Source organism: Sitophilus oryzae, unplaced genomic scaffold, assembly GCF_002938485.1.
Source record: "Sitophilus oryzae breed Bouriz unplaced genomic scaffold, Soryzae_2.0 scaffold_1660_pilon_pilon, whole genome shotgun sequence".
In the NCBI taxonomy this organism is placed as follows: domain Eukaryota; kingdom Metazoa; phylum Arthropoda; class Insecta; order Coleoptera; family Curculionidae; genus Sitophilus; species Sitophilus oryzae.
This window is the reverse complement of record NW_022146348.1, coordinates 1,777,349-1,788,205: the sequence shown is the minus strand read 5'-3', so window position 1 is coordinate 1,788,205 and position 10,857 is coordinate 1,777,349. Positions and strand designations below refer to the sequence as shown.

Sequence of the window (10,857 nt, the reverse complement as noted above, 5' to 3'; positions counted from 1 at the left end):
AGTGCGGTATATTTAGACGGGGACCGAACGCATGCGGCCGTTCGTACGTTCGTTCGCTCGACCATCCGTTTCGAGTCGGTACATCAAAGGCGTTCGCCAACAAATGCGTCCGGTCTATGGTCCGGTCTTCTCGTGCGGTTCTATCGTACGGTCCCCGTCCATACCACTAGCGAACATTCGTTCGTTCGTTCGTTCGTTCGTTCGTGCGGATAATGAATACGCACCTTTAAATGACTCCATGTTATATAGCATGAAAACATGAGTCTAAGATCTAGCAACGTTTTCGAGAAAGTATTTTAAGACGTCTGGCTCTTTGATATATATTTTACTATGCTCTCTGGAACAGCATGCGGTCCGTCTGGCTGCCGATACCCGTTGCGTTTACTACTGCGCATCGGAAGAAGATCCTATATTTTTTATTAATTTAGTCCTATAAATTCTTATTAGAATATAAACGAAAATGAAATAAAAAAGTCTTTGACCTGACCCGGATTCGAACTCTGAATCATCGGTTCGTGGTCGGAAACTCTACGCACTGCGCGATGGAGACATGTTCGATTTATATTCAATACTAGAATTTAAAGGACTAATCGAAATATAGGATCTACTTTCAATGCGCAGTAGGGAACGCAACGTTTACCGGCATCGGCAGCCAGACTGTTCTAGAGAGCATAGTAAAAGATATATCAAAGAGCCAGACGTCTTAAAATAATCAGAACAGCAGTAAGACGAGATTAATTTGCTGTGGTTATCGCCAATCTTCGTTGAGAAGGGGCACCTGAAGAAAAGAATCTCTTGCTTGTAGTAAATAGAGATTCCATTTATACAGGGTGAGTTTTCTACGATGTTCTCTATGGCTATCTCGCAAACTACTGGAGATAGAGAGTCGGTTAAATGGCGAAAGAATTGCAGTTTTGTGGGATCATAAATATGCCCCTTTCAGATTTTTGAAAAAGTTTATGGCTTACTAGATATTTCGCAAAAAACAAATTCTGACTATTTTAAAAGTTGTCCCTAATTCCATTTTAATATATTTTAGACAAAAAGTTTTTAGATAAAAGTTGTAGATAATCATATCCCTAATGAGTTTGTGTTCTTCGATTTTTTCTAAAGCCTGTCATTTTTGACATATGACACAAACATATGATTTTTTAAAACTATAGTTGACCATGACTTCATTAAAAGCGCCAATTTTAAGGTTTTCAGCGATATAAGCGATAATATGTTTATTTTTCGAAAAATTACTGGGTTATAGCCAATTCCTACCTTTCTTGACTAATTTCACTTAGTTGGCGTGGTATTCTTATGTCATTATGATTTATAACTTATAAAAAGACATAATATATTTTTAAACGGTTCTTTACAATTTAAAATACACAAACTAAAAAAAATATCATTACATACACTTTAAGGTTTTAGAAAATGTTCAAAAAATCGCCATTGTTTTGAGTACATAAATGCATCTTTTTGAAACCGAATTACTAGCTATTCTCACGCAGAACGACCGGTCGATTTTATTAAACTTCTTCCGTACCGTTTTTTCGAATGCCTCTCTTAATTCATTCAAGTTCTTTTGTAACCCATTTTGTTAACCATACCGCATAAAAGAAATCTAAAATGGATCGGTTAGAAGAGACCCATGCAATTGGTCCACCTCTTCCTATCCCTGTGTTTGCATAATTATTGTTTGCATAATTATGATATAAATAATTTTTAACATTTATTTTATTATGGGGGGGGGGTCATAATGGAAGTCATGTTGGAACCACTCTATTGATGCGCGAGTATATCTAAATTTAACTTTTCTAACATGTCTTGAAAACCTTTCTCTGAAAAAAAAAACGCAACTAGGTATAATAACGTTCACCGGTCAACGTTTTCTGGAAAATATATGGCCAAGAAAAGTTGAACTAACGTTTTTTTTTCATTTGATAAATTCATATTTACAATTTTTGTTTATATTAATTTACAAAGTTTGGATGTGACAGTTTGACATTTCTCAGAGCAACGAAGATTGAACTTGTTTCCATGGTTAACTGAGTGTAATTGTTTAAAAATTATAACAATTGGCTATAACTCAGTAATTTTTCGAAAAAAAAAACATATTATAACTTACATGGATGAAAAACTTAAAAAAAAATGGCGAAGTCATGGCTAACTATGGTTTCCAGTTAAAAAAAACATATGTTTGTGTCATATGTCAAAAATGAACGGCTTTAGAAAAAAACGGAGGGTACAATCTCATTAAATATGTGATTATCTACAACTTTTATCTGAAAACTTTTTGTCTAAAATATATTATAATGGAATTAGGAACAATTTTTAAAATATCCGAAATTTGTTTTTTTTTCGCAATATCTAGTCAGCCATGAACTTTTTCAAAAATCTGAAAGGCGCATATTTATGATCCCACAAAACTGCAATTCTTTCACCATTTAACCGCAAATAATATATAGAATCGTAGAAAACTCGCCCTGTATACAGGATGTCCCCGGATTGTCTTTACAAGAGGAAAAAAACTTTTTTATTATTGACATTTTGAAAAAAAATGCAATCTTTTTTGCTTGTTCCAAAATGGTTAATCCTGTTTAGATTAAACCCCTAAAAAATGGTTAACCCCCTATACTTTTTCAAATTTCCATACCGTTTTAGAGAAAATTAAGAAAACCATGATAATATGGTTGAATTTTCAATTTTGATCCATTAGTTTTCAATTGGTCCTAAAAATCAAAACGCGTGTCTATGGTAATATACAGGATATTTCAGAACAAATGCGAAAAACTTTAGGGGGTGATTCCTTGTTCAAAATAAAGGGTAGTTTGCTTTGTAAACGTTGGGTCAAAAGTGAACCATCAGGGAGATATCGCGGTACAAAGATGGCGGAAAAATAATGTTTTTATTTTTTATTTTGAAAACGAAAAGAGATAGACTAATAAAATTTTATGGAAGCATTACTGTTATGAAAACACACTTTCTGGTAATTTTTTCACTTTTTTAAAATGAGTGAAAGGGGTTGAAATAAACTACCCCTATCATTCTTGTTAACGAAATTTAAAGAAAAATCTTATCAAACACAAAAAAAAAAATTAATTTGGATAGTTTAGTTTGTTTAGAAACTTTTTTATCTCTTGTGTTTTTTTGATAAAAGTCACCGATTTGAAATTAAAAAATAAAATATAAAGCATTACATGTCAGGACAAGAAACATTTTTAGATTAAGAATCTAGTGATAATAACGATAATAATAATCATCTAGATAATAACGTATTGCAGTAGGAGTAATGTCAATTAAAATAATATTAGGAACATCCTAAAAAGTAACAGCGGCCGACTAGATTTTTTCCTAAAAAAATTACAGCAGCCCACTAGATTCTTTATCAGAAAATGTTTTTTGTCCTGGCAAGTAATGCTTTACAGATAAAAAAGTTTCTAAACAAACTAAACTATCCAAATTATTTTTTTTGTATGTGTTTGATAAGATTTTTCTTTAAATTTCGTTAACAAGAATGATAGGGGTAGTTTATTTCAACCTCTTCCACTCATTTTAAAAAAGTGAAAAAATTACCAGAAAGTGTGTTTTCATAACAGTAATGCTTCCATAAAATTTTATTAGTCTATCTCTTTTCGTTTTCAACATAAAAAATAAAAACATTATTTTTCCGCCATCTTTGTACCGCGATATCTCCCTAATGGTTGACTTTTGACCCAACGTTTATGAAGCAAACTACCCTTTATTTTGAACAAGGAATCACCACCTGAAGTTTTTCGCATTTGTTTTGAAACACCCTGTATAAATCCGTTTTTATTCTTTGATAGATTGTTATTCATAGAATTTTAATTAACGTAATCTCTTTGTTGTTTTAAAATGCTAAAAAGGGTGATGATAATTATCGAAAAATATGATACATACATAATTTCTGATCTATGCATTCTTCATATAGGAATGAAGAATACATTTTTCCCAAAATATCAATAATAATAAAAAAGCGTTCTTTGAATAAGCTGTGCGTCTCTCCAAAGAAACAGCAATTTTTTATGTAATCATACATAATGTTAAAATTGTCACAAAAATCATAAAAAAATATTTATTATTAATTTTATATAATTATTGTAATACAAAATTAATCAACACTAATATTTTATTCGATATATAAAATTAAATAGTTTGGATAAGGTAATATGTATTAAATATCCGTAATTTGGAAGGTACTGGCAACGGTGTATTTGACTCACTGATAAGCCAAAAAATTCGCGTCTAGTACGTTATGTAATGACGACGTCGACCGCCGCTGCTTGCTGCATACTGCACGTCCTGCTAATGCACCGTCGCAACAGGGTGATACAAACTTAGCGCTTCAGGCTAAAATCAGGAACGTACAAATGAAAAGCTGGTCTATCTTGTTGAGTTGAGTTTTTTGTGGTTCCTAGATAGAATAAATTAAATACAGTGTTACAAGTTACAAGTAGTTGACAAAGTAAGTCTTTAGTCTTTAATTAAAGAAGTGCTATAATTAGAACGGCTAATCATCTTTAAAAAGGCAAATTTGTTAGAAAACGCCCCGCCATGGTCAATAACTTTGGACTTTGAACCATCACATAAATCGATTACAATAATTATTTGACCTAGTTTTGGACAAGTACAGCGGACGTCGTTGCCAATTGCAATATTCTTTATTTGAGTAACAGATATTATAATATATAATATACACCGTAAGAATGGTAGATACGCTCATATTCAAACAATTTCAAGAAATCAAATCTTTAATACAGAACAGCAAAAAAGAATTAAAAGAAGACATTAAAACGGTGAGAGAGGATTTGTCAATTCAAATGGAAGTTCTAAAGGAGAGTATTACTGTAATACAAAGTAAATTAAACGATATAGAAACAGGGTACAAGCACTAGAAAAATTAGCTAGGAAGAGCAATTTGATAATATTTGGGCTACGGGACCACAGAAACCTAAAGGACTTTGAATTAGCTACTTGGGTAACCGAGCAACTAAGAAATCTGTTAGAAGTAGATATAAATATAAGCGATATAAACAATTTATACTACTTAGGAAACGACTCAACGAAACCGCTACGTATAGAACTCAATTCATATTTAAAAAAGGCATTGATTCTTCGAAGCGCCTATAAGCTGAAGGGAAAGAACATTTTTATTAACCACGATCTTTCCAAGAAAGAGAGAGTGGTGAACAAGGTACTCAAACAAAATTTAAAAGAGGCAAAGGAAAAGGGTTTAAGGGCGTACATTAAAAGGGATACTCTTGTAATTGGCAGCGAAACTTATAATTACGAACAATTGGTGGAGAGAGGAAATAAAGGTAACGAATCTGATTGCGAAGTCTTTACCGATATTCCATCTAGACCATCCCTAAGTGCTCCGGGGACACCCGTCAACGAACAACCTGTACAACCTATAGAGCGTCACAAGCAAGAAACTCACTATCCGGATCCAAAAGCTAAGCCGACCAGTACTATTGAATTTACCATTAATCCGGGACATCGACTACGCAAACTCGCAGGGGTTCGGCTGGCCTTATAACCGCATCCCTACCTTCAACTAATAAGGGAAGACCAGCAACAAGAAGTTACTCGAAGCCGGTATAGAAATGAAGATGTCGTCAAGTGTAAAGAGACATTTTTTTTTAAACAAAACGTTAGTGAATTATTTATATACATTGATGGCGCTCGTTTGTGCGCGGCTACAATTTCCTTGTAATTTTAGTCTAATTGGAGATATAAGCATATATCGCGACTTGACTCTGCACTTTTGGGACTTTTAAATAATTAAAATATACTATATGTTTAAATTTAATTTGGTGTTGGGCTAAAAATAAATAGACTATTAATATTTAAATATATAGTAAATACATGGACGTTTATAAACCAATATAGATTATTTGTTTCTTTATTAAAGGTATTTGGAGTATATTGTAAAACAAAAAAATATATATTTTATCTTTTATTCTCTTTTGAAAAATTAGGTGTTTCCGATATGGGTCAGATTGCAAGTTAAATATTTAAAAGCTTAACATATAAGATAACAATGAATTCATATATTAGGGACTTTGAAACAAGGTCGATTGAGGCAGATGTGGTGGATGACATTAATATATGTAAATTTGACCTTGAATTATCATCATTTAAACTTTTTCATAATAATATTCGTAGCATAGATCACAATTTTGATGAGCTTCTTGTTCTTTTACGTGGAATAGATTTTGAATTTTGATTGTATAGTACTTAGTGAAAGTTTTAAAATTTGGAATATTGATTTATATAGGATACCGGGATACAACATTATATATAATGAAGGAAGTCTAAATAAAAATGATGGAGTAGTAGTACTTATAAAATGTTCGTTAAATTATTCCTATAAAATACTGGATATAGGAGATAATAAGTTAATTGTCAAAACATTAATATTTTTAAAAAAAGATTAAAATAATGGATACTTGGTAGAACAATAACCGAAATGCATACATTTGTACTCAGCAAAATGTGAAATATTAAAAACCATTCACAATAATATCATATTTGAAAAAAAAAATAATGTAATCTTATATGCCTTAAAACTTGCAATCTACCCTATGTCAATATCTGACCGCTGTGTAATAACTTGTTTTTTAGCGTGCTTAAGTGTTGGACAATGAAATAAATTAATTTGAAACATTTAGATATAGTTTAAGAATTTAGAATAAAATATTGTAGTTATTGTTGTAGAAATAAAACTCCTCAGACAAGATTCTACCTTAAGAGGATATTATGTTTATTCACTATTTTGTATTCGTAAGTTATGTATAAGTCTTGTATATACTTTGTAATTGGATCAGTTTGAATAAACATTATTTATTATTTATTTATTTTATTTATTTATCTGATACAAAACGAACTGGTTAAAGAATATTTTTTATACAGTTGCCATCTGAAATTACATAGGTTGTTTACATTCAAAGAAAAACTGAACAACGCCGACAGATATACTGCATAATTTATAATTATTCTTTGTTAGTTTTTTAGATTTTTTTTTTAATTATTTATTTTATTTGTTATTATTCAGTTTCAGTTTTAAATATGTGAAAATAAACTTAGGGATTGTATATTTCAACTTCAGCAGCTGAGGGTTTTTTTCGCAAAAAAGAAAATTGCAAATTTTGTATTTTTATAAAAAGGATTCTTTAAATTTTTTGTTCTTAACCCCCGGTGTTTTCAGGTACGGATAGCGTGTTATAATCTGCCAGATATATTTTATTTGACGGATAGCAGAAAAACGCGTATCTTCACCTATAGATAACAGTATCTATTAGATAAATTAAACTTATCTCCCAGATATCCTATCTGGCGCCCGAACTGCCAAATAGTGCTTTATTTGTCGGATAAAAATTTGACGCATGAGCAAAGGCATGAGGAGATATTGATTTTATTTGATATTTGACAAAATTGCTTAACATAACCAAGACATTGTTATTATTGAAGATTTCGTTTATTCCAATAAATTCGATTTTAGATTATTTGGAAAAGACTTACCTATTCTGTATGTAGGCTATAATCACTTTAGAACGTATGGGGTATAAACACCAATAAACACATTGAAATGGTGCAAAAAACTATTGTTGCTAGTGCCGGACTTTATAAGGACTGTTACAAAATAAAGAGAGTTTCTGTTCTGTTAGAGCATCAGAACGAAGAGAATGCATTAAGTTAGGATAATAGTGATCAAACAGTAATTTATAAATTATTTTATTTAAATCCTTTCAATTATAAACCATTACTATATATTATATAAAATGCTAATGTTTATCTGTGTCGTCTCTACTGAAGTAACGACTTGCTCTAGAAAGTTGCTTTTTTTACTAAAAGATAGCTAAATGGCTCTTCTAAAAACTGTCGTCGCCGGATTTTTTGTTTTTCATTTAATTAAAAAAAAATAAAAAGTATTTTTTTTCCTGATCTCGTGGCGGATGCGCCAGGCTTCAACTAGTTTTTAATAAAGCTCTAAAGTAGGTAAAAAATAAATAAAACTTTTTAAATCAAACTATTTATTTCATTTTTAATTCGCATATCTTAATTCATTAATATTATAACAGGAACCTTATAAAACCAGTTATTCAACTCACATTTGCTTTTATTTCTTTTGTGTTACAATTTTAGTTTAATTTCTTGCACTATGTACCTTATACCGTATGATCGAAAAAAAAAACGGCGTCCAGTTGGCTGCCAAATAGTGCTTTATATCATCGATCATCATTTCCCATATAAATTTACATATGAAATGACAGCAATCTTTATTTCATAGCCATTGCTGACGCCGTTTTTTTCGATCATACGGTACATCTCTTCTCCATGCTGTTTTTTAAGTAACTCTCTAGCTAAACCTTGCTAAAACGCCTGTATTGTGGTCCTTTGAATTCCAATTAATTCAACTTTGTTTAGACAAGATTTTTCCTTTATTTTTTCTTTTTTTTTGAAGTTCCATCACTTTGAGTTCTTAAAAATAAAAGTAATATGACAAAATTGTTTTTATTTAAGTTTTTTTATTAAATAATTTGTACATATAATGTGTAAATGTAACAATTATTATAGGTACTCTTCATTTATTATTATTAAGACAAAAGTATAAGTGCATTTATCTATTTTATAAAATAAAAACTCACCTTAATTACTATCATTGATGCTATCCTACCTATTTGTTTACTATGAGAAGCCCTAGAACAACATATTTGTTATTACTAAGAGTCTTATGCTATTTTCAATTTTCAATATTAATAATTTACCAGATGGTGGTCTTAGGATTGGTTTATAAATCTCTGCTTGCACTTCACCAGCTTCTTCCATATTTTCTATTATCAATTGTACTAAAATGTTAATATAATAAATATAACAGTAATATCATGTAATTAAACTATAAATTACTTACAGATTATTTTTTCTTGTTTTAATTTCTTATAAATCGCATTCCATCAATAGATCTATTGCACCACCACCACTGCTGAAATTGAATTATCTCTCCTTTTTCCATAAAGGTAAATTTAAATAGCCTATACCATAATAGGGACTAGTTGGAGTTGAACACAAAATATATTTTAGTTGAATTTTATTGTTTTTATTTTCATTTTGACGATCTTTTGACAACTGAACAATAACCTCACTTTTTAATCTAACGATTTGAAATTCCGAGTTTCTGTCTCTGTCTGTTGTATCGACTTTTCATATATAACCATCTCAATTTCAGATATCTTATATTGGCAACACTTTCTCTACGGAGTGTCTACCGGTCCGTAGGCGGCCGTCCTCCAAATTGTTATCTATTGGATTATTTTGTATGAAAATACCGAAATGTTATATCCTATAGATATCAGGCTCTAGATTGTTTATCTTTTAGATGGTTATTTGTTAGATAAAAGTTATTTATTTATAACTGAAGAGACCGCGCCTAAACATCATATTGACAATATGACAACTTAGGTAGTAGATTAAATTTAGAAGGACGAAAATCTAAAGCAACATCGATCGGTTCTCAAAATTTAAGCTAAATAAAATAATTTTTTGTAAATTTTCAAAGCGAAAAAACTCTTTGATAAGTTCAAAAGTTGAGGAGTTTTTCTGCTTTTTCTTTATTGCACAGGTGAGCAAAATCCAAGACAGAAGTGTATCCCGGAGGCCATTTTCATTTAGATGTACTGAAATGAGTGCAAGGATACTAACTGCACAAACTGGCTTGCACAGTCCGCCCGTAATAAATAACTAAGCATCTGTGAGGGCTCTAAAAGCGTTTAGAGAGTTGATATATAATTATAATTTGCTAAAAAATGCAAACAAACTGCTTGGAAGATAATTGGAAGAAGATTTAAAACTACTTTAGGAACGCCAAATAAATGTTTGGCCTTCCAAACGAAATCCGTCAATTTTGTATTTAAACCTACGACGACGCGCGTAAATAGGCGGGTAACCCCCGGTGTTTTCAGGTATAGATGGCGCGTTATAATCCGCCAGATCTATTTAATTTGATGGATAGCAGAAAAACGTGTATCTTCACCTATAGATAGCAATATCTATTAGATAAAATAACCTTTATTTGGGACCTGAATTGCCAAATAGCGCTTTATTTGTCGGATAAAAATTTGGCGCATGCGGAGATTTTGATTTTATTTAATAAAATTGCTTAACCTAACCCAAGACATTGTTACTATTGTAGATTTCGTTTATTTTAATAAATTCGATTTTAGATTATGATGAATAAATATTATTGATAAATAAATATTATTTCGAAAAGACTTACCTATTCTGAGTATGTAATCTATAACCATTTTAGAACGTATGAGGTATAAACACCAATAAACACATTGAAATGGTGCAAAAAACTATTGTTGCTAGTACCGGACTTTATAAGGAGTGTTACAAAATAAAAAGAGCCTCTGTTAGAGCATCAGAACAAAGAGAATGCATTAAGTCAGGATAATAGTGATGAAATATGTACAATTACCGAGTAAAAATATAACTCAACGGCAATTTATAAATTACTTTACTTAAATCCCTTCAATTAAAAACCATTACGTACTTAATCAAGCTCTAAAGTAGGTAAAAAATAAATAAAATTTATAAAAATCAAACTATTTATTTCATTTTTATTTCGCATATCTTAATTCGTTAATATTATAACAGGAACCTTAGAAAACCTATTATTCAATTCACATTTGCTTTTATTTCTTTTGTGTTACAATTTTAGTTTAATTTCTTGCACTATGTACCTTAAACATCTCTTCTTCATGCTGTTTTTTAAGTAACTCTCTAGCTAAACCTTTTTAAAACACCTCCTTTGAATTCTAGTTAGTTCAACTTTTTTCGAGCAAA

General features: G+C 30.6%; 1 long non-coding RNA gene across 1 annotated transcript; it reads right to left on the bottom strand.

Annotated features, from left to right (window-relative positions):
• Nucleotides 1-8,678: 8,678 nt before the first annotated feature.
• On the bottom strand, nucleotides 8,679-8,972 carry LOC115880899. Its single transcript, XR_004049953.1, has 3 exons — nucleotides 8,924-8,972; nucleotides 8,781-8,861; nucleotides 8,679-8,712 (listed from the first exon to the last, which is right to left on the bottom strand). It is a non-coding gene; the product is annotated as an uncharacterized LOC115880899 (long non-coding RNA).
• Between the last annotated feature and the right edge of the window lie 1,885 nt (nucleotides 8,973-10,857).